We start from the raw sequence: 24,996 nt of genomic DNA, 5'->3' as shown, positions 1-24,996 counted from the left end.
AAAATTCACTGAATCGAAAAATCGTCTTAGCAAACCCCTAATGGTTTTAAAAGACCTATCAAACGATACCCCACGACCCCACCTATCAAACGAAACGATAGGGTTGGATGAGAAAAAAAATCACCCTCACTTTACGTCTATGGGAGGTACCCTAATAGAATTTTTTTATCGTACCATGTCGGCAGAGTTTACATATATATCCGTGCAAAATTACAACTTTCTAGCATTGATAGTCCCTGAGCAAAGCCGCGGACGGACAGAAAATGATTTGTGTAAATCCTAATTGTCTCTGTCCCCTACACCGTATCATGCCATTAAGGTCCGACGAAAATAGTACATTGTGTCTTAAGGGCGGTAAATAAGGAATTACGAACGAGGGTCTATTAGAATAATCTTGAATGAGTCGATGTTCGTAATTCTAGTACCTCCCGTGCGGCATACAATGTTTTTCATCACATTTGCGAGTATATTTGTAAAAGAAAAAAAATTTTTTTTTTTTTCAAATTGCCGATGCCGCTGACTGCGATCTTGGCAGTGCCAGCTCCGCGCCGCCCTTCCCCCCTCTGCAGCATGTGCCCGACGTACGCGCCATGTGCATGCTGCTACACGCCATGCAGTAACAAACTCATTTACCGACCTTCATGACAAGAAAATTAGTACGGGCAATGACTCATTTACACAATGACATTAATGACAAGCACATTATGGTCAAGGGTTTTATTTGGGGGGTTGCAACCAAGGTAGCTTGCATGTTACGACACTGTTTACAAGCAAGTGTGATGAAAAATAAGTAAATTGGTTGGCTGTAGGGCGTAATATTTTATATGGCGAGGAATGCCAATACTCAAAAATATTAGGGTTTCGCTTGTTACTCTTGTTAGCGGGTGTCAGTAAATTGCAAGTAGGTACCAGACGCACGAGCCCGGGCGAGGCGACCAATCAAAATCCCAAGGTAAGCTCGTGTCTCCGCGGTAAATCGCGCGCTAGTATTTAAATTGAGTGCCGCCTCGGAGTCTCGGTCGCGGCCGAAAAACTCGGCTGTTTTGGGCAGAGACCGAGACCGAGATCTAGGCCCGAAGTTTTGCCGAGATTTGACGAAACCGAGACCGAGATCTCGGTCGGACCTTACATGCCATAACCGTAAAAGGAACGGAATGTCAAGCGCATACATCACTGACACGCGACGGCAACGGTTTGATTACGGAACGTGCTAGTGGGCATGACTAGGAAGAAATATATACTTTTCGATACGATTTTGATTTGAGATTTTGTATTTTTTGTCTCTTTGGTACAATAAAGAGTTTACATACATAACATTCCTCGTTGAGTTTCTTGCCGGATTCCTCTCAACAGCGGTTTTTCCGAACCGGTGGTAGATTTTTTTTGACATTCATAAGTGCTTGTTATAGCCTAAATTGAATAAAGATATTTTGACTTTGACTTTGACTTTGACTTTGACTTTGACTTTGACTTTGACTTTGACATACAAAGAATATATTTTTGCTTGTCACGTTACTATTACGGTAGGTATGATCATACGGTGTAACGAGCCCTTAAATCCTAAAACGTAAACACTGTTCCTAATTCCCCATAATGACACCAACATTTTAACCAAAGTTCCCATCTGTCACTATTCCAAGGGTCACCATCACTCATGTACCAAAAGACAAGGACAGATCGGATATTTCTTAGCATTTTATCCCATTGAAAAGGATTGCTATGAATAATGGATTGGTAGCTTGAGAGCGAGCGGCTGCGTCCTGACTTGTAAGACTTATGATGCTTGTTGGGTCTTGAAACCGAATACGTTGCGTTGATATTTGATATTTTTGTTTAAGTATTTTCCAGTTTGCGTTTGCTAATCATGCCGTGAAGCAGTAGTGCTTGCACTGTTGTGTTTCGGCGTGGAGAGTAAGACAGCCGGTGAAATTGCTGGCACTTGAGGTACCTATCTCATCTTAGGCCTCTAGGTTGGCAACGCATCTGCACTACCCCTGGTGTTGCAGATGTTTATGGGCGGTGATCTCTAACCATCAGTTGACCCACTTGCTCGTTTGCCACCCAGTCGAATAAAAAAAAAAAAGACGATCATGCGTTATGCTTTATAGTTTTACGAAGGTTCCGTACCCAAAGGGTGCCAACGGAACCCTATTACTGAGACTCCGCTGTCTGTCTGTCTGTCCCTCCGTCTGTCACAGGGCTCTGTCTCTTGAGTCGTAATAGTTAGACACTTGCAGTTTTCACAGATTATGTATTACTGTAGCCGCTATGTGGCACTTTAAAAATAAATGATTAAAATAAAATAAAATAAATATTTAAGGGGCTCCCATACAAAAAACTTGATTTTTGCCGTTTTTTGCTAATGCCTAATGTTGAATAGATAATGATACGGAACCCTTCGTGCGCGAGTTCGACTCGTTTTTCAATTACGCGTGAAAGTATCAAGCTAAGCAAGCAAGTAAATTAATCCATACTAATATTATAAATACGAAGTGTGTGTGTTTGTATGTTTGTCCGAAACAGAGAGACGGATTTATGGTATCTTTGGTATAGAGATAGTTTATGGGCCAGAGGGTGACATAGACTACTTTTATCCCGAAAAAATGCACAGTTCCCGATGAAACAGCGCGCGATAACCGAATTCTACACGGGCGAAGCCGCGGGCAAAAGCTAGTATCAAATAAGTACTCAAGTATGCTACTAAAGCAGCAAAAAAAATTAACCTTCTAAATCATTGCAATCAAAAGATACAGTAATTAAAGAAGTTGTTTCCATACAATAAATTGTTGTAACCAAAAACCTATGCGTGAAAATTTGGTAAATTAAGGTAGCGTAGGTAGTGGCGCTGCTAACACTGATTTTTTTTTATTCGACTGGATGGCAAACGAGCAAGTGGGTCTCCTGATGATAAAAGATCAACCAGGGGTATTGCAGACGCGTTGCCAACCTAGAGGCCTAAGATGGGATACCTCACGTGCCAGTAATTTCACCAGCTGTCTTACTCTCCACGCCGAAGCACAACAGTGCAAGCACTGCTGCTTCACGGCAGGATTAGCGAGTAAGATGGCGGTAGCAATCCGAGCGGACCTTGCACAAGGTCCTACCACCTGTACTGAATAGTCATAGATAGCTACAAATTTGAATACCTACAGATTTGTACGGATCCTTCGGTGCGCGAGTGTCTATCGCACTTTACCGGTTTTTTAAGCATACGAAGATAAAAGTTTGCTAAAAGATGACTCAGTGAAATGAGGGCTATCGCGTATGAATTCGCCACTAGAGGCGCTAGTGTAGCGTGAGGTCTCCGAAATGTCAAATGTCATAGTTTTTGGGTGAGCTACGCGGGTTTACTTATAATTAGAATAATTTTGTGAATATATTGCAATATCTGAAATTAATTATGGCAAATATGCGTTCCGGGGCAATGAATGTCTGTCGACAGTTTTGTCTTTCGGAAACCTTTGTCCTCCCTTTTTTCCGAACAAAACGGGGACTATGCAACACTGTGGCATGCTCGATATTTTTATGGTACGGTTTTAAGGTGTATTAAATATGATTTTTATCTAAACTTTGTTTTCACGCCCGTAATAACAGACTTTAAAGGCCATACTTGAAAACCTCACGCAACAGTGCGCCATCTAGTGACACAAAAAACGATAGCCCTCATTACGCATTTGTCAAAGGATGTTCGAGGAAACGAATGGAAAACATAAATATTTCGCCTCCTCTAATTCAGAGAAAGATAAAAGTATTGTTCTCTAAAAGCAAAGAAGTATAAATTATGTATTTGTAGCTAAACCACGATAAAAATCACTGTTTTATCCCTCGAGGAAAGACGCTGACTGAATTTCAATTTGTACAATATTTATGTACAGTCACACGCGTAAGTTTCTTGTATTTATTTTGAATTATCTAACTTCGAGAGATGTAGAGAAGTTAGGTAAGAATAAACTTTAAAAACCTGACCTCAGTAAAATTTCTCCGCGTATATGTCGGCGGCCGATCGTAAAATCCACCAGATCACGAAATTCCTAGGCATATCGTGAAATGCCGCCATTTCATGAATTGGCTAAGGGACATCCGCCATATCGTTCAAAACTCACCGTTTAACGATTTGCCTAGTGACGTTTAGGCAGATCATGAAATTCCTAGGCATATCATGAAACGCCGCCATATCGGTTCTGGCACTTCGCCGGCCGCTACCGCGGCACGCTCGCTTCGCTCGCTCGGCTCGTGCGTCGTGATCACAATTAAAACTAACCACTCCTCGCTTCGCTCGTACCTAAATTTTTCTATATAAATAAGTAACAACTAGTGAATACTTTATTTATCAACAAAATACTAACCTCTAAAATACGGGCAGACGTCCATGGTTTTTTCACATTGTGCACAGAATACGTTTGATTCACATAAAAGAACGGAGCTGATGTTCAAAAGCTTCTTTTGCACTTCTATTTTGAATTCAATCACTAGTTTCGGTTTAATGATCATTTTTCACGCGCTAAACAAACACGACCGGTCAGCTGGTCACGGCCGCCATTGCATACGCAGCGCCACCAGTGGCTAAAACAGAAACTATTTTACGATGTGCCCGGTATAGAGCTAGGAATATCGACGAATGCGTTGCTCTAATCGATCTGCCGTATTATTTCTCAGGCACATCGTGATATACCTGGCCAACGTTTAGGCATATCATGAAATGGCGGCGTTTCACGATATGCCTAGGAATTTCGTGATCTGGCAGATTTTACGATCGGCCGCCGACATATATACAAGGTTTTTTTGAGATATTTCACAATGATTTTGAAATATCTGTTCTTGAAAGGTCGATAATCGTGAAGTCCAGCTATAGGGTTCCATTACCAAAGTGTACCAGAGTTACCAATGAAAGGGATACACCAACACAAAGTAAGAGTAAAATATAGTAATAATAATAATATTAACTAATAATCATGTAATGATTAATAACCAATTGCGTAGCCAGCGACGTTCAAGAATTATTAATATTAATATGTTTGAATATAACGCAAGAGCCAGCATAAAAATAAACCCATTTCCCCTCAATGAAGCTAGCCCCTATATTAACAATGTTGCCAAAATCACGCGCCCCATTCACAGTTCACCTAAACAGCTACAAGCGTGTTCCTAAGCGGAAAATGCGGAAATATTTCATTTTATCCTTTGAGAATGTTATGAGCTAGACTTGTGTAGCATCCGCACCATTCATGGACGATTTATTAAATTCTAGCGAGCCGTATGCAGACAAATTTGGCAAGCTATATGTACGCATCATTTAAGTCTAAATATGGCTCTACTATTAAGTGCCAGACAAAAAACGCTTGATAGAGAGTGACGAGGATAAACAATAACACCGATTTCAACTGGGACGACTGCTTCCTGCGTTTTACATCTTGATTTAAACAGTTCTCATGATATTAGTAGCCATATTTGAGTACAAAAATATGCGCACATGGCATACATGTTATTGTCATCCACATTATTATAATGAATAATACACCTCTAACTGTACTTTTATTTTGAGTTTATGTCTTGGCAATGAGCCTTGCCATACTAGTATAGATACCTCATCTCAAACGACGAAATGCAACTGGCCAATATTCTTTGCTCTTATTTTTCACGAGATGGTAGTTTATAGCTCACGGATACTTAAACTTTTCAATGGGCTAGATTTGAAGTCCTCACAGCCTTTGTATGGGTTCAGAACTTCACACACATCATTAAATTTCTTCTCAGGAGTAAGATCCCTAGCAAAGTTTTCCTTTTGACTCGACTTGTGACCACGGCCGCTACAATATGGTCAAAAGCATCGATGTATTTCTAGAAATAGTTCGTGATTCTGATTAAGTCCCGAGAAAATTAACTATAAGTTTTTCTTCACTGTAAAGCTCATGTAAAATTTTCAGTAGGTAAAATTTTGCTCATAAATGCTGAAAAATCGAGTGGTGCGAGCTTGTCGACCGGATGCCCAAGTGGTTAGAGAACCTGATTATGAAGCTTGAAATATGACATCTACGTCCATATCTTCCAAACCTCCTCGCAGGAGGAGGGGGAGTAGGAATGGGAGAGAACTTACCACCCAGCAGTAGGACGTAGGCTAGAATAGATCCGACACAGAACTAAGGTCATCGACATAGCTCAAAGAATTAGCAAGTTTTAGCAGTGGGCTGGTCTATCGAAGATCGAAGAATCGAGAATCGCTGGTATAATCGAGTTCTTAAGTGGGGACAAACTCGGCAAACGTAGAGTAAGATGCACTCCGGCCAGGTGGAGTGACGATCTTTCGCAGGTCTTAGCCGAGGACAGGGAGCAATGGTGCTCATTGGGGGAGGTCTATGTCCTGCCAGTGGACTGCTATAGGCTGATGATGATGATGATGATGAGGCTAGGATGATGATGATCCGTATCAATATCACGTATTGCGATACGACGCGAATCTATTATTACCCACCTCACAGTACAATACAGTACAAACTTGTTAGAAGTTCCACGGCGTTCCTAAAGAACTAGAAGTGCTCATTTTAATTATAGCCAAGAGGATTATTAAAGAACTCAACCGGAGTGTGGAATCTTGTTATGCCACTTAGTTTACCTCGAGGGATAAAATATATACCTAAAGTGCTAAAGTTATGGCTTATGTTCTACTCGCCAAGTTAGGATTTAGACTTGCGTAAATTGCTATTATTTCAAAGTTATTTCAACAAGTCGCTGTCTCAAAGGAATTAACTTATTAGTTATCTCCTCCCGCTGCAAGGTTTGCTCTAAGAATAAGAGGTCTTGGACTGTAACTCGCACGCGGGCCTAGTACTGGTTAGGAACTTCACACACACCATTTGATTGTACGTCGGTGTGCAACTACCTACCACAAACTTCATGGAAAATGCTAACGAAATTTGAAAGTACAGTCAGCGTCAAAAGTACTTTGCAGATCGCTTTTTACTCTGTCGCATTAACATATTTGTCGGTCTCGTATGGCGTTAAGTACGTGGCTGTAAAACGACGAAGTACAAAAAATGCTAATTTTGATGCTTACTGTTCCTACTTACTTGGTGCCTAGGTTTACTACTTTAACTTATTTAAGTATGTTAATATGTAAATACAGGGTTTAGATATTTTTTAATATATAAAATTGTTATCGTTTCTTTTTATACTATGTTATGTTTGTTGAAATAAATAAAGTATAATCAATAGTAAAAGAAAAAAAAATATGTATGGAAACTTTGCGATACATGTGTTGAGGCAGAAAAGTCCTCGAGTGGGGGCCGAGAACTGGAAGACGACGCGTTGTCAGGCCTCCCACTAGGTGGACTGACGACATCGTAAGAGTTGTGGGCAACCAGAGGATGCAAGTGGCGAGTTGTCGTTCATTGCGACGTTCTAGGGGGGAGGACTTTGTTCAGCAGTGGACGTCTTCCGGCTGATGATGATGATGATGAGATACCTACATGTACAAAGACGGACTCATCCCTTTAAGGGATCTCTACCAGTCAACTTTTGCGTGGATGAGACGAGCATTCAGTTAGGGACCGAGAAAGAGTATTTAAAAGTCAAAATAGTGGAAGCCAGCTACAATACAAGCCCAAACACATGTGGTTAAATAAATTATTTCTACCTGCAAATATAGAACCTGTAAAGCACGTCAATATATCCAAACCTTTATTATACTTTATCATCACCTGGACACAGTCATTATTAAAATACTCCTATACAGTAATAAAACGTATCCAAAAAGGTCACCCTTGTACATTCAATGACCTAAACCGTTACAATAACGAAATTGAAACATTAAACCTGTCAAGACCTTCAATTTATGGCTTTTAACACACTGTAATGACTAAGGTTCTGGTATTTAATGTGTAATTAACGAAAATTTAACAGGCAGTGGCTTTTAGTGACTGTGTTATATTTAGTTAAGTGGGATGACTAATAGAGGCTGAGAGGCGTGGATTTTAAATCTACATAATATGTTTCAATTACAATATTATTTGTTGATGAAAATTGATCCAGACTCCATTTTTTTGTTTAACTGTCTGATGATTCAAAATTTATTTTTCATAATTTGTCAATTTTAATATTTTTAATTTTCATTCTATTTACTTCCTTGGTTTCACTTTGTTTCAAACATGAACTCAGCAAAGAAACCCTTGAATCCGCATTGTAATTACAAGTTACAAATATAATTAGGAAATATTTTTACTGCTCAATTCTCTTAATAATTTATCAAAATTCAACTATGCCAATTTGAGAGATGAGCATTAATTTAGACCGTTTGTGGCATTTTACGCGTCCCTCCGTATAATTTAGTCATATTCGGGTTAAAATTACACGCAGCTGACACAATTTGTAGCAACATTTTAACAGTTTTCATACTCGTAAAATCCTAGTCAAAATACCATAAACGGGACTTATCACGCTATTTTTACACGAGTAATATTTACCTCGACGTTTCGGCAACGTTACAGTTGCCATGGTCACGAGTAGACTGAAGTGTGGGGTGTCAAGTCTGCCTAGCAGCGCGAGTTATTCGAACTACCCGCACTTGATCACTAATAGTACCGGCACTCGTATCACGAACTACCCGCACTTGGTCACTTTTATTAGTCACCCTATCACACCGACACACAACACTAACAACGTCCGATCGTCCCTCCGAACATTCATCCCGACGCCGACACTTATTAATAACAGGATTCCACGAAAATGAAAGCTTATACCCATCGTCCCGGTTGAAATTTTCGTAAAATCCTTTCTAGCATTATTAAAAATTCCAAAGTTTGTTAGTATGTGTCTGTGAGAATAACACCATGGGTTATTTTTTATTTCGACGCCTCGATCGATCGATCGATTCCGGTTTTAACCCCCGACGCAAAAAGAGGGGTGTTATAAGTTTGACCGCTATGTGTGTTTGTGTGTGTGTCTGTCTGTCTGTCTGTCTGTGGCACCGTAGCTCTTAAACGGGTGGACTGATTTAAATGCGGGTTTTTTTAATTGAAAGCAGGTTTTCTAGCAATGGTTCTTAGACATGTTTTATAAAAATCGGTTCAGCCGTTTTTGAGATATTGAACTTTGAAGTGACAAATTTGGAGTTGTAATAAAAAATACAAAAAGACTCCAAAAAACCAGTCATAAAGTCAGGGGTTTTCAACTTTTTTTGGCTAGGTTAGAATTTAACTGCAGTACCCTTAGTGTAAGTTTTCGGTTACAAAATACGTCTAGATCGCGTTCGCATTAAAATCTCAATTTGTATGGAAACACGAACATCGCAAACGTTCCGCTAGAGGCGCTGTTCGTGATTGCTTGCATACAAATTGAGATTTTAACGCGCACGCGATCGAGATGTATTTTGTAAACGAAAACTTACACTAAGGGCACTGCTCTGTGGCGTCGCGTCAGATATTTCCTTGGTAAAGCCGAAGTGAAGATCGCTTACATCTTTCATAAATCCTGAATGTAGTGTTGTTTTATTTTTTAAATATTGGGCAAGCCGGTGAGAATGGGATTCTATGGACACATCGCCACTTCTGCTGCTGTGAATAATGGACAGACATGCCATGACTAATCCTACTAACTAATATTGTAAATGTGAAAGTTTGTGAGTGAGTGAGTGAGTAAGTATGTTTGTTACTCGTTGAACGGATATTCGGTTGAAACAGCTGAACGGATTTGGATGAAATTTGGTATGTAGATAGTTGGACATCAGGAATAAAAACACTGGCTTCTTTTATAGGGATAAAATCTGAAAAACAACAACCGATGGGCTTAGAGTCATGAAATTTGACATGATTTTTTTAAGGTAACGTCAATGAAAACCACGATTTAATTTACGGGAATTCCAACGGGAATTTTTAAAAACCACGGAATTTCAATTCAGCTCCTGGATCTAATGATTTGCGTGTGCGAAGCCGCGGGTAGACACTAGTCCTAAATAAAACACGAGTCTATCTATTTAGAAAGAAAGAAAGAAAGAAAGAAAGAAAGAAAGAAAGAAAGAAAGAAAGAAAGAAAGAAAGAAAGAAAGAAAGAAAGAAAGAAAGAAAGAAAGAAAGAAAGAAAGAAAGAAAGAAAGGAAGAGAGAGAGAGAGAGAGAAAGAAAGAAGACATTTTTTCACTAACACAGAAGACACACATATACAGCAAAATTTACACAAATAAAAATAATAATAATAAATTACAGAAAAACACATTAAAATAGTAAATACATATCGCATACCTAGATCAAAAGCGGATTTAGGGTTTCTAGTTGTCCAGAAACTTATTATGTAAAGATGTTATCTTTGAATTATAAGGGGCTGTTTCACCATCCATTGATTAGTTTTAACTGACGGGTAAATGTGATGCCGTCTCTATTTGTTTTGTTCGAATAGACGGAGACGGCATCACATTTAACCGTCAGTTAACACTAATCAATGGATGGTGAAACAGCCCCTAAATAATATATTATTAATGGTCGCTACAATAGCGACTACATTTACGAGTCGATTCGTAAAAAAAATTGTTTCATAATATAATATTTATTTCAAAAACCACATCTTTACATTAGTGTCTTAACAACTAGAAATCACAATGTGGTCGAAACGTCAAGGTTAATTTTAGCAATAAAAGTTCGTGATAAAGTCCCGATAAATATGAATAGTTATATCGTAAATAAAGACCATGGTTCGTAGTTTCGAGAAATGCTTTAGGAATTTAAAATAATAAAATCAGGAAATTTAATTTTACGGCCCGAACTAAAAATTCCCGCGAGTGAAGCAGCGGGTAAAAGTAACTTTAAATAAAATAAATTTTATAATAATGGCTTCGAATAAAATAAATATGAGAAAATACGAACTCAATCTACTCACTGATACCAACTTGAATTGTTTATTCGGTAGTGTTATAAAACATTCGTAAAAATCAGCCAAGTGCGAATCGTGCCCACACAAGAATGACTTTCGTAGCAGAGTATGAAAAAACTACTTTTTTGGGATGAAACCCCCCTTTAATTTCAATTTTTAGGGTTCCGTGCCGCAAAATGAAGGAAAGAGCCCCTAAATCAAAATAATAAAGATTAAAAGATCTGCGGTTCTGCCTTTTCGCAGAATTATTATTTGCCAAATGTTTCATTTGCCAACTGTTTAATTTCCCAGCTCTCAATTTTCTACAAAACCAAAAAAAAACAGTGTATTTTCTTATGCTTGTAATATTATATAACACAGTATGTTAGGTAAGATTTGTTTTATGAAAGTTCCGAAAAAAACATGGTTTCATAGAAAATCGTGAGTTGGAAAAAGACAGAGAACCAAAAATCTGTCCATATCATTATTACATGTCATTTTGTTAAATTATTCTAATACTAGCTTTTGCCCGCGGTTCCGCCCGCGTAGTATTCGGTTATCGCGCGCTGTTCCCTCGGGAACTGTGCATTTTTTCGGAATAAAAAGTGGCCTATGTCACTCTCGGGCCCATAAACTATCTCTATGCCAAAAATCACGTCGATCCGTCGCTCCGTTACGGCGTGAAAGACGGACGAACACACAAACATACAAACACACTCTATAGACTTACAATGAAAAAAAAAATGCGATATTCCGTCATCACCAGTTCATACAAAAAAAATGTAGCTCAAACGAGCTCAAACGTGTTCAATTAACTGAATAAACATTTAAAATTAAATGTAATTATATGAAATTTATATGGGTACAAAGCCTTGTAAGTACACACAACCTTCGCCCTCCGAAACACCTTTGAAATTTAAAAGTAAAACAAAACCGGCGGTTTACCTTCTCCTGGTGTATAAAATTCACAAAGCTCAGTAAACCACTAGAATTGGCATGCTAAATAATATTAATTAAAATCAAGCGTAGGTAAGTGAGCGTCACCGTTTTAACATCAGAATCTAAGGCCGCCTATTGGTTACCTTGGAAAATCACTGTAAGTATACCTTTTCGGTACTTAACTGCTTACTATGTGTGTTGGTATTCAATAAAGAATAATTTTATTGTATTGTATAGTATTTGCCAACTCCTGAATTAGCCGTATTCTATATATTACTTATTATGAAAATATATCTAATACTTATACCAAATTTTTAGCTAAGAAGAAAAATAATTGGATAAAAATTGAATTGGTTTATATCTTTATTTTAACTGGGGTTATGGTTCAGTAGCACAGCACAAGCACAATAGGGAATATGTTTAGAATACAAACTTTCAAAATAATCAATACTGTTGAAAATTAAGAAAGACAATATGAGCGAATTTAGTTTGTATACCATTATCTTTCTATAAATATTAAATTTAGTACGTAAGTACTTTCTAATAGTAATTGTGTGACATGTTTATGTATATATATATTAGATATTTGTATGAATAATATGAATGTTTGTTCTCGGGTCTTGGATGTTTAATATGTATTTAAGTTTGTATTTATCTAGATAAGTATGTTTATCCGTTTCCTAGTGCCCATAGTACAAGCTTTGCTTAGTTTGGGACTAGGTCAATGGTGTCAAGTGCCCCATGATATTTATTTATTTTTTAAGATATTAAAAAAAATCTTACACAACTCTGTTTGTCAAACAATAAAGATATCGAGGGTATTCTGGCAGAACCGGATAAGTGCACAATATTTATTTACTTATACGGTTTTGCTAGATAAATAAAGCAGAAAAAAATGAGTATGCCAATGTAACTATTTTTTAAAAATTTTGCACTTATTCTGTTTTTCCAGAATACCCTCGATATATTTAAATAAATAAGAAAATATGCTCACATATTTCCTATTCCGTGTTGTCTTCATTGCCGTATCTAGAAAGCTGGTGATGATTCCGCGCTCTGTGATAAAATTAATAACTAAATTCTGTTGCTCATTTCGCTAAATGAACCGACCGTTTCCCCGCTCCGACAATTCGAAGTTTCTCGAAGCTGTTTACGGATTTCATTTGTTTCGTTATTAGGCCACCATGACTGTAACTGTTATGATTATGTTCACTGGGTTCCATGGAATTTGAACCTCTCGTAAATTTGGATTGCCTTAAAAATACTTTAAAAAACAAAAAGAAAGATCAAACATGTTAAGTAACTAAAGTTCTACAGTCAGGATCCATTTAAAATCGCGACCGGCTCAAAAATTCTGAGGAATTGGTCTCGGCCGTTAAATTTTAAGTTACTTGGCAGAGTTCTAGCCTAAACTTGTTTTTTCGCCTGCTTCAAAACTATTTACTAATTGTAAGAAATGTATATTTACGCAACATTTACCGGCTATTCTTGAGCAAGTCATGATTTTTGTCGTCTATTAAACCCGCTTTATTCCGCGTAAGTATTTATTGCTTATTATTATGTACCTACTAGCTTTTGCCCACGGCTCCGCCGCGTGGTATACGGTTATCGCGCGCTGTATCCTCGGGAACTGTGCATTTTTCCGGGATGAAAAGTAGCCTATGTCACTCTCGGGCCCATAAACTATAATTGAAATTATGTCGATCCGTCGCTCCGTTACGGCGTAAGAAGACCGGACAAACACACAAAATAATGCGAAAGTGTGTTTGTATGTTTGTCCGTCTTCTTACGCCGTAACGGAGCGACGGATCGACATGATTTTTGGCATAGAGATAGTTTATGGGCCCGAGAGTGACATAGGCTACTTTTTATCCTGGATATACAAAAATCACGTCGATATACTATGTATTATATATATATATATATATATATATATATAAGAATCCGGCAAGATACTCAATGAGGTATATTTTTTAAATAGATTTACAACTACAATATTATTAAATGATATCTATATATCACAAGTATTTAACACAACTTTATTTTTAACACAGTAGGTTCGCTATTTGAAGGGATCGCTAATGCGGATCGGAATTATTTCCAAATATCCCTGTCCATGATATAATCATTAACTTTATAATACGCCTTAGATATTAATGTCTTCTTGACAATAGATCTGAACGACAGTCTAGTTTTTTAAATTTCAAATTATTCTTTTCTATTTGAGATGGTATTTAATGCTGAGTTTATAATATACAAAAGGTCATATAAACTTTCCTTGTAATGAAAATCACTCAAGATCATTCAAGACAACAAAATTATATCATCACCATCCCTGCTTCACGTTAACAATAATATCAAATTTATCCTGCTTAAATTATTTGCTAGATCTGAAGGGTATTCATTACTCTCATGCCCGGGGCTCACATTGTTTCCGATATCTATATAACTACAACTCTGTATGAACCACAGTACTCATAGTAAGAATAGAAATGTCACACAATCGTTTTAACGGCTAGGTGCTGGTTGCTTCATTACCATCCCACGGTTATTATTTCGATGCCACAAGTTGCAAAACGTTTGATCAAAGCACAGGCCATATTTTCTTGGAATCACAATCGTTTTTACTACTTCTTTCTATCAGATGGCATAAGATGGGGGTAGAAAGAGATGGTGAATGTGTTCGCTAACGCCAACGCGTTAGGCAATAGGGCCTCTGAATTAGCATTGATACCGTTGGTTAGTTTTTATTTCATTGTATACTGTAGTTTTTAAGTATATTATTTGTAATTATTTTATGTTGAAAAAATGACTTTCTGCCAAGTTTCTTGCGGCGCATTCTTCTTGGCAATGATGGTCTTTCCGAAAGCGCTGGTAGTTTTAAAAAATGACGTGTAAAAGTGCCCATTGCGGCCTATTTACTGAATAAATGATTTTATTTTTGATTTAATTTTTTATAAAAAGTTTAGGTACTCAAAAAGCGTCATGGTATTAATTTTACTTTGATATTTCCACACGCACCTGAGTAAAAGGCTTTTGACAGACGAACGGACTGACAATAAAGTGATCTTATTACTCGTACGGGTTCCGTTTTTACCAACTGTGGTTCAGAACTCTAAACGCATGTGCATCAATAGTAGAAAATATGAAATCGTCGCGACATATATTCTACGACGAAATACACATGATAAAATGTACTTTATGTTACACTGTTTCTGCATCAATAAAAACTTTTCATTTTTATTTTTTTCATTTGCAAAATGTCTATTCTTCTTATTGTTAGTTCTATGGCATAAACAGTTATTTACTATCATGAATCCATTATATAACCTAAGCCGCAGTATAAGCTTTAGCTGCTGTTGTCTCTTACTTTGGTTAAAACTATCTTTGCCCCGCGGCTTCGCTCGCCTATAGCAGACAGATAGACATTATTGTTTAACTTATATTATAACACCCCTCTTTTTGCATCAATGAGGGCTATCGTTTTTTGTCTTACTAGATGGCGCCACTGTTGCGTGAGGTTTTTAAGTGTGGCTTTCAAAGTTTGTTATTAGGGGCGTAAAAACAAAATTTTAGATTAAAATCTTATTTCCATTCCAGCCTATATACGTCCCACTGCAGGGCACAGGCCTCCTCTCAGAACAAGAGGGCTTGGGCCATAGTTCCCACGCGGGCATTGGGAACTTCACACGCACCATTGAATTGCTTCGCAGGTTTGTACAGGTTTCCTCACGATGTTTTCCTTCACCGCAAAGCTCGTGGTAAATTTCAAATGTAATGCCGCACATGAATTTCGAAAAACTCAGGGCTGCGAGCCGGTGTTTGAACCTACGACCCTCTGCTTGAGAGGCGATAGGTCAAACCACTAGGCCACTACGGCCGAATCATATTTAATATATCTTAAAACCGTACCATAAAAATATCGAGCAACCACCCCGTTTTGTTCGGAAAAAAAAGGAGGACAAAAGTTTTCGAAAGACATAACTGTCTCATAACACAGACATTCATTGCCCTGCATAATTACCATAATTAATTTCAGGTTATGCAAAATATTCACAAAATTATTCTTATTATATGAACCCGCGTAGCTCACCCAAAAACTATGAGATTTGACATTTCGGAGACCTCACGCTACACTAGCGCCTCTAGCCCTCATTGAACTCGCACTTAACCTTCTCCTAACTAAGACCAACTAAAGTTTACCATTAGTAAACTAAAGTTTATAAAGACGACGCAGATCACTGGTTGATTATTGCCCGCCTGTGCCCTGCTAAGTTGCCGTTATATGGCAAAACATAACAGCACTGTTACAAGTTAGTGGCATACAGCCAAAGCCCCTTTGGTATGGCTGCTGCTAATTTATACAGGGTGTTTGGCCCCAGAACATCATCATCATCATCATCATCGGCCTATCTTAGTCCACTGCTGGACATAGGCCTCTCCAGTTGCACGCCACTGAGCACGATCCTCGGCCAGTCTCATCCAGTTCTTACCAGCTAACCTGCGAAGATCATCGCTCCACCTAGTCTGAGGGCGTCCTACGCCACGCTTGCCGATTCGCGGTCTCCACTCAAGAACTCGTTTGCCCCAGCGGTTATCAGTTCTTCGACTGATATGGCCGGCCCACTGCCACCTCAGGGTGTTTGGCCCCAGAACAATAAGAAACAAAAAAATGACACATGTTTAATTATTTATTTATTTATTACATACACACAACTGTCATTACAGGTTTATGTATCCTAATTCAACAGTGTGGATTAGCTAATAAATTACATATTATAATTATAACACAAAAAATGCAGTGTGGTTTTTCCAAACTCGTTCAGAGAACAAGAGAAAAAATCAACCTCAATCGCTACCCGATTTAGTGTCCCGATTATGTCTTTATCGCCAGTAAACATTTAACACATTGTATCTTTATTTAGAACGAGACGAAGGTGGCGGGACAACTTGGACGCGTGGAAGCGACTCGCAAGACGCCAACAGCAGGGCTACTACGAAACTCGAAGTTCGTGTCGTGCGGTCCCTCTGACACTCATACTATTTAATACGAGAGCGAGAGGGATGGTACGATACGAACATCGAGTTTCGGGTTTCGTAGTAGCTAGCCAGGGGAAATTGGAAGTCTAAGTGAGAATCCTTTGCCCAGAAGCGCACACAGAAGATAACTAAATAAAAAAAAATACTCCACAACACCGTTACCAATGAAATACTCACAATTAAGTTCGTTTTAGGTTTCCGTGTCCGATGGGTCCAAACAAAACCTCATTGCTGACACTCACGTTTACATCAGTTCGTTCGTCTGTCAGTCCGTCTGTTATATTTCTAAGAGGTGCCGTAAAGGGGGCATATTTTTTTGACTTTCCCACCAAATGGGGTAAGTATTGTTGTTGTATTAGCTTTACATAGAGTAGATAATAGTACATTGTGTCTTAAGGGCGGTATAAATAAGGAATTACGAACGAGAGTCTATTAGAAGCCCGAAGTCGAAGACTTCGCTTCGGTTTTAATGAGTCGATGTTCGTAATTCTAGTACCGCGACATACAATGTTTTTCATCACATTTGCGAGTAAAATGTTATATTTGTAAAAGAAAAAATATAATTCTTCCAAACATTGGCGATACCTTAGGCTGCGCTCTTGGCAGCGCCGCCTTCACCGCCGCAGCATACGCCTGACGTGCGTGTGCATGGTGATTCTTCTGCAGCGCGCGCATCAGTACGGACAATGACTCATTTACCGACCTTGGGCTTCATGACAAGAAAATTTGTACGCGCAATGACTCATTTACCGACCTTGGGTTTCATGACAAGCACATTAAGGTCGAGGGTTTTATTTGGGGGATTGCAACCAATGTAGCCTGCATGTTACGACACTGTTTACGAGCAAGTGTGATGAAAAAGCTGTAACTGTTTGTTGTAAAAAAATATTGAAAAGCATAGGAATGCGAATATTGTGATGTACAGTACCTAAACATTCATTGTATCTTATCTTATGTAGCTATATGTCCATAACCAAGTCCATCAAGTCTTGAAATAAACAGCTATCTCTATCATTTACCACGTCCTACTAATATTATAAATGCGAAAGTTAGTAAGTCTGTTTGTTTTTTGTTACTCCATTACGTCTAAATCGCTGAACTGATATAGATATGATTCGTCCCGGGGAAGGCCAAAGGATAGTTTTATTCCGGAAAATTGCATAGTTCCCGCGATATAGCGACAGCCAAATTTTACGCGGACGGAGTGGCTTAATATGCTGATATGGCTAGTATGAATAATGTACTTGATAAAAGCAATAATTTTTTTACCTGCAATAAGGGTGGATATAGCGGTCCCATCTAATCGTTCCGTCTAAAACCCTGACAGGTGCTAAGTGACGTCTCGAACGTCAGCTGTCACCTGTCAAATGTCAAGCTACAAATATGATGCATGAAATTTGACCCGAGATAATTGATGGATTTTGGAATGTTATAGGTAACAGTATTTTTAGAAAGATTAGGCCTCACGGAGTGGTTAAGGTTGTCCTGTTAAATATTTAATGCTTATATCTGGTAAAAAAGTGTACTTTATATTGGTTTATTGGATATTTCCGAAATATCTTATCCACTCTCATTTTTTTTAATGCGTCCTGAAATATTTTTTTCTAATTTGTGTCTCTGTAACCCATTCATGATTCATTCATTCATTTCTTTCAGTGGTTATTATTTATTATATTATTATTATTTTTGTTAGCCTATTCTGTCCCACTGCTGAGCAAAGGCCTCCCCCCAATACTTCCACTGCTCACTGAATAATAACTATTATTATTTATTACAGGAAAATGACATTTGTAAATAAGAAACACAATGACAGTTAGTGAGCGTTGACAGGCAACTGGAGGAGCGACTTGTCGTTCTAAGAGCAAGACCTTTGTTTAACAGAGGATGTCTTCCGGCTGATAATGATTATGATGATGAGAGTGAGAACTTCATACCTTTCTAAAATTTAATTTTCATTTAAACTAAAGAGATCTATTTTGTTTAACGCGTAAAAAGATCTGTTTTTCAAAATTATACCCATTTATTAAGTGTCCTAGTTTAAGTATTCTTGTTTAAGTAATAATATACCAAAAAATATCTTCCTACGAGATGGCGATAGAAAGCTAGTTTACGATGTGAAAGTGAAGAGTTATTGTTAAAAATTTAAAACGGGTGTCTGCCGCATTTATCAACTGGATTAACATAAACTGAACAGAATCCGATAAATATTATGATACGGCATAATTCCCTGTGCACTAAATAAAGTACCCGGTGGCATTTCGCAAAAACGCCTGTCCAACTCAATTTGCAAAAGTAAAAGTTCATTGTCCCAATTCATTCTAATCTAAGAAAATCTTCTTAAAACAAAATTAGAAGCGGAACACTCTGTGAAACTTTGTTTTAATTTCGTCCACGGAAAAAATAAAGATTTTCACTTTTTTTTTAATTAGCGAAGGCTTGAAAATACACGATCGAGTGTCTAATGAGTATTTGTTTTTTCTTAATTTTGTCCCGGACGAGGGGGAAAATTTTATTATAATGTTCGGTAGGGTGGGTCTAATTGAAAGATGGAGGGTGACGGGATATTTTGGGCGATAAAGCGATATAGAAACAAAGCTTTCTGTACAATTATGAATTTGGGGAGACAGGCGCGTCGGTGCTTGAAAATTAATGCACATTCTGAATGCTAGCTCCCCTATGACGGCCATGACAGCCGCGACGCCCTCTATTGATAAAACAGGGGGGGGCACAATGGTTACAAATTAAAGCCAAAATTGAATCACAATTTTGAACTGCAAAATTTAAATTGAGATGCAAGTTCAAATTTTGCCGCAGTCATGTTTATATTCTTAGTACCTATACATTTTGCTTGATTCATAGAAGAACTTACATGATTTTTTTTATGCCATAAAATTCGACGAATAAGCCAGAGTTTTAAACACGCTAGCGTCTTAAGACTGAAGCGATAAGGCCGCCTATTGCTTACCTTCGAAAATCTCTATGTATATACATGTGTTTTCTGTACTGCTTGCTATGTGTTGGTGTGTAATAAAGAGTTATTGTATTGTATTGTAGCTAACTAGCTCGTACAGTTACATTATCAAAAAATATTGGACATACATGTCAATCAACTTTTTTACCCACACTAATCTGTCCGCGACATTTTTCAAACAATTGTAGATTTTTGTGAGTAAACATGTTTTTTCTGTAATTTAATAGATGGATTACATGAATACGTGCCAACCTACGTAAGTTCAACCTATTAAACCGTGAAATATCTTGTTGGTAGTACGACTTTTTGGTAACGCCAGAGACAATTTTGGTAATGCAGGAGACGCCCAAAGTGTCGGTAAAATAGTTGATTGGCCTAATTTTATTTTAATTATGAAGATATAGCCAGTCAAAGATTCACGTAACGTCACGCCGTGTGACACTTCTTAGCTATTATTTGCTATTATTTGCGTCACGGTCCCCACTTCCGAACTTTGACGTGCTTCATCTTAGTAATTTTGTGTTTGATTGACAAAAGAAACAAAAAACATGTCCAATATTTTCTGATAATCTTACTAACGAGGCCGGGAAAAAGCAATTCGTGGATGAGTAGAGTTTGACGGACGAACCGTAGCTTTTTCCCCTGAGGCATATTATAGTGCCTTTCTCCAATAATGCGAGGAAATAAAGCAAAATTGGTAAAATATTCAATTAAATTGGGCATGGTTTTAAAACTTTTTCCCTTGTAGGTACTTTCCCGCGTTATTTGTTTTTTTTTAAAGTACCCAGGACACGAGTCACAATGCCACCTAATTTGAAATAATAATTTATTTATTTTTTTATTCGACTCGATGGCAAACGAGCAAGTGGGTCTCCTGATGGTAAGAGATCACCACCGCCCATAAACATCTGCAACACCAGGGGTATTGCAGATGCATTGCCAACCTAGAGGCCTAAGATGGGATACCTCAAGTGCCAGTTATTTCACCGGCTGTCTTACTCTCCACGCCGAAACACAACAGTGCAAGCACTGCTGCTTCACGGCAGGATTAGCGAGCAAGATGGTGGTAGCAATCCGGGCGGACCTTGCACAAGGTCCTACCACCTGCAAATTTAATTTAAAATAAAATTGTATTATATCAATTAAAAATATAAATTTATGTGCAATGAAGCTTTTTATAGCTAAATTACAGTTTAAAGTGGTACTGCACGTTTTTTACTTAATTTGGCAATTTACTTTTGTTACCTTTTTTTAGTATTTGAATTGTGCTTGAACTCGAAATATTAAATAAAGAGTAAAACTGCTTGAGACATTTTTAAGTACCTACGCCGTTTCTTTCTAAATGAAATCTCAGTCTAGGAATAAAAAAAAAACGGTAGAAGGAATTTGATCTTCACGAATATTTGGCTGTTTGGCTTGACTTATCGTAGACAAACCGTTATCGTTTTAATTTGTGGCATTCAATAAGAAAGAGCTTCACTTACTATATTATTTGCGACAGTTAGGCGGACATTTTCGAGCATAGGAGAAAAAAATATATTTTGTGCCCCGAAAACTACCAAAAAAAGTGTAAAAGGTCTATGGACAGTAAGTACTCTTGAAGAGTTTCTAACTGTTTTCACGACGGTTTAAGATTAAGCTTTTCCCAAGATAGACCGACTTTTTGAAGGTGTGTAAGCACAGAGATATTAAGAAGGAATGGAATACTTTCTCGATAAAAAAACTTAGAGAAAAAGAGCTAAGTACAGTAAGAAAATAACAACAAAACGTACAAGCAACAGCGACTTAAAACTACAAACTAAAAGCCAATGTCTCAGAAAACTTTACGACGACTACGCGAATTCAAAATGAACAATTAAAGAAGGAATTGCCGACGCTATAAACGACTGGTAATTTACCAAAAGAACTATCTCCACTTCGTAAATAGCTTCAATTTAGACTTAATGATACTGGAAGTAAGGTCCAAACTGCGAGTTTTATTGTAACGGACGTAAGGATTTTAGAAAAATAGCTTTCAAATACGATTCTTGGATATTCCGCTCAGAGGACTTTGTTTTAAATTTAAAGTAGGTATATTATATATATGTATTATACATGAAAGTGAAATGTGAAGGCGCTGTTACGTCTAACTATATCTGTTACACATCTTCAGACAGATTTCAAAAAAGTATCATCATCTTTATCTTAGCTGGAAGACATGCACTGCGGGTGTGCCGGTCATACATTTTTTCTAAGGATTTGGTTCCCCTACCTTTACTCTTTATTAATCGATTACAACACTTTCATTGTCCCTCTTGCTATTAATACGCACAAGTCTTGTGTTTTCGCACATTCTCCTAAATTATGACACTCAGCAACGAAATTTTACGCTTTATTTACTTAAGTTGCACAAAACTCAATTTTGAGCAATAAAGGAAGGTTAGTATCGAGAAGTCCGTTTGATGTTACGATCTTGCTTGCGATTGGCTCATTTAGTTACATATTTAACCAATCACAAATGTAAAAGTTGACAAATTATTACGATAGCGCCAAGTAGCCATCAGTCACAAAAATCTTCATTAATTTTATTACAAACTAGCTGTTGCCCACATTCCACTTCACTTCACTTCCGTAAACCGGGGTTACTTTAGGAAAATTCGGGGCTACTTTAATAGATTTAAAATGGTTATAAAAACGCAAATATTCAAAGCTCGATTGAGTAAATGATGTTAAAAGTTAGCTAATTTATGAAGATAGGTATTTCACTGCCACAGATGGTCCAAAAAATTAAGGACATCGCGTAAAACCTGTTTCCCAAAGTAGCCCCTGCATTTTAAAGTAACCCCGTTTTACTTTAGAGATTGATTTGGGAAATTATATAGCTTTTTAACCAGCTCGCAAAACACTTTCTTTCTTATTATCTGTTACTTATAATATCGACAATAAGTAATCCATCCATCCATCCATCCATCCCAGCCTATATACGTCCCACTGCTGGGCACAGGCCTCCTCTCAATAAGTAATACGTGTTAAAACTTGTTGGAGGAGCAGAGCGTCCTAACACAGGCTTTTTAGCCTAAAGGGACGCCCCGGGTACTGTAAATCTACTTACTTATAAATATGAAATAAAGGTATTTTTTTTTATTATGAGTTCTATGCTTTCATGCTACCACCAGCCAACGTACCATCACAACTTGACCTCAAAACACCCGATTTATACGCCCACCTTGCCCAATCAAGAGGTTATCACTCGAAAAGCAATTAGTAGTCGGAAATCGTTACCTCCTGCTAAACCTTTTAAGTCCGTCACGGTGTGATATTTACTGAAACCAACGGCCGAGGCTTTACTATGCGCGATCTACGATACGGGAATGGTAGCCTTAAATAATCTAATAAGTTCGTCTATTAGGTCATTAGAATGGGAACACCCAAATAGGTACTCCGAAACATTTTATTCCGAATTTGCTAATTCCGATTTTCAAAACTCCGATTTTCACAATTCCTAAGATGATGATATGTCTAATATACTCGTATAATTCCGATTACTTAAAAACACGAAATTTATTGTTCCGAATTTTAAAATATCGATTTTTTTAATATCCGATTCTTATAACTCCGAAGAATGAAAAACACATGATGATATGTTATTGGCCCGAAGTACAGTATTCCAATTACCAATTTTCCGAAATGACATTGTTAAATCGGAAATATGACATTCGGCAAACTAAATTTCGTGGTTTTAATAATCGGAATATTGAATCTCGAAATATTATCAATCAATTCGGGCCAATAACATTTCGTGATTTAGGTAAATTGACCTGCACAGGTTAGCTTAGGTAAGAATTACGTCAAGGCGCGAAGCACCTTTACTGCGCGGAACAGGAGCTCCGCGAAGCGGAGCTCCGTCGACCTTGTGTCACATTGCCGAAAATGAATTGCAGTTACTAATGTTTTATGCCAATCTAACCTAAATAGCTTACGTTATCGGGATTTATTATTGATCGGTGTAATGATATTCGGAATTTTGCAATTCGGTATTTTAGTTTTATTTTTATCCATGGTTCTCATGTTTATCACGAATACAATTAAATGTTTTCTTTCTTTCGTTCTTTCATTGACTAATTTTAACTGACGGAGAAATGTAATGCCGTCTCCGTCTATTCAAACAAAACATACAGAGACGGCATCACATTAATAAATGGGTGACACAGGCCCTTAGCCTTGTAAATTGTATACGTATGAGTAAGGTGATAATTAATAGGAACTTATGGGTGCGAAAGAGACAGAATGCGTGAGTTTAATTGATGTAAGACAGAGAGGTATGCACAGTGAGCTTGAGCGATGAATGAATGGGAAGATTAATCTATTGTATGAGTAACGTAGTGTGTAGGAAAGAGACGGATGAGATTAACAATAAAGCATTATGGCGCAATCTGAGTTTCAATCCTTACATGGCGCTGAGGCGAAAAATAGTATACACAATGATAGTTGTAGTTGTGTGTATATTAGAATGGCTATGGTTTTTTTTATTTGGAGTTTGGGATCAAAGTGTCTTCAAGCGGTTTCTCCAAGCACCGCCTATGTTAAATAATTCCCTGTGTTACGAAATTTCTTACACTACTGTCCAAATGGAGCTTTAGGCCCGAGAGGTTCCGTAGTGGCAGTGAGCCAAACTATCGTTGTGGATACTGTATTTGAAACAATATTACGCCTTGCTTGTAGGACTTGCTCGTGGATAAGGCATTGTAGACTTTATAGGCCTACAAATCAAAGTCAAATAAGGTAAACGTAAGTTTACGTTAGAGTATAACCACCATTCGGATAGTTCATATCTAAAAAAAATAGTAAAATAAATATCATGGGACACTTGACACCAATTGACCCAGTCCCAAACTAAGCAAAGCTTGTACTATGGGATAAACATACTTTTATAGGTAAATACATATTGAACATCAGAAACCCGAGAACAATACAAATATTCTTTATTGCACACCACAAATCAGTACAAAAAACTTATAATATATACACTTAGATTCAGAGTAGACAATAGGCGGTCTTATCGCTTAAAAGTGATTTCTTCCAGACAACCATTTGGGTATAAGTACTTATGGTTATATCAAGCAAAAGTAGGTGGCGGAAACAGAAACAGAAAACAAGAACAAACAAAAACACCCATTGATTAAATTCATCTGACGGATAAATTTGATGCCGTCTCTGTTTGTTTGTTCGGATCAC

General features: G+C 37.6%; 1 protein-coding gene across 2 annotated transcripts in view; it reads right to left on the bottom strand.

Moving 5' to 3' along the window:
* The window catches only part of LOC141439481 (neurotrimin-like), a 161,345-nt gene that overhangs the window by 83,900 nt on the left and 52,449 nt on the right, over positions 1–24,996 (bottom strand). The gene's annotated exons all lie outside the window — the stretch shown is intronic.

This window comes from Choristoneura fumiferana, chromosome 21, assembly GCF_025370935.1.
Source record: "Choristoneura fumiferana chromosome 21, NRCan_CFum_1, whole genome shotgun sequence".
In the NCBI taxonomy this organism is placed as follows: Eukaryota; Metazoa; Arthropoda; class Insecta; order Lepidoptera; family Tortricidae; genus Choristoneura; species Choristoneura fumiferana.
The sequence above is the reverse complement of the archived record's forward strand: the minus strand, read 5'-3'. Positions and strand labels throughout refer to the sequence as shown.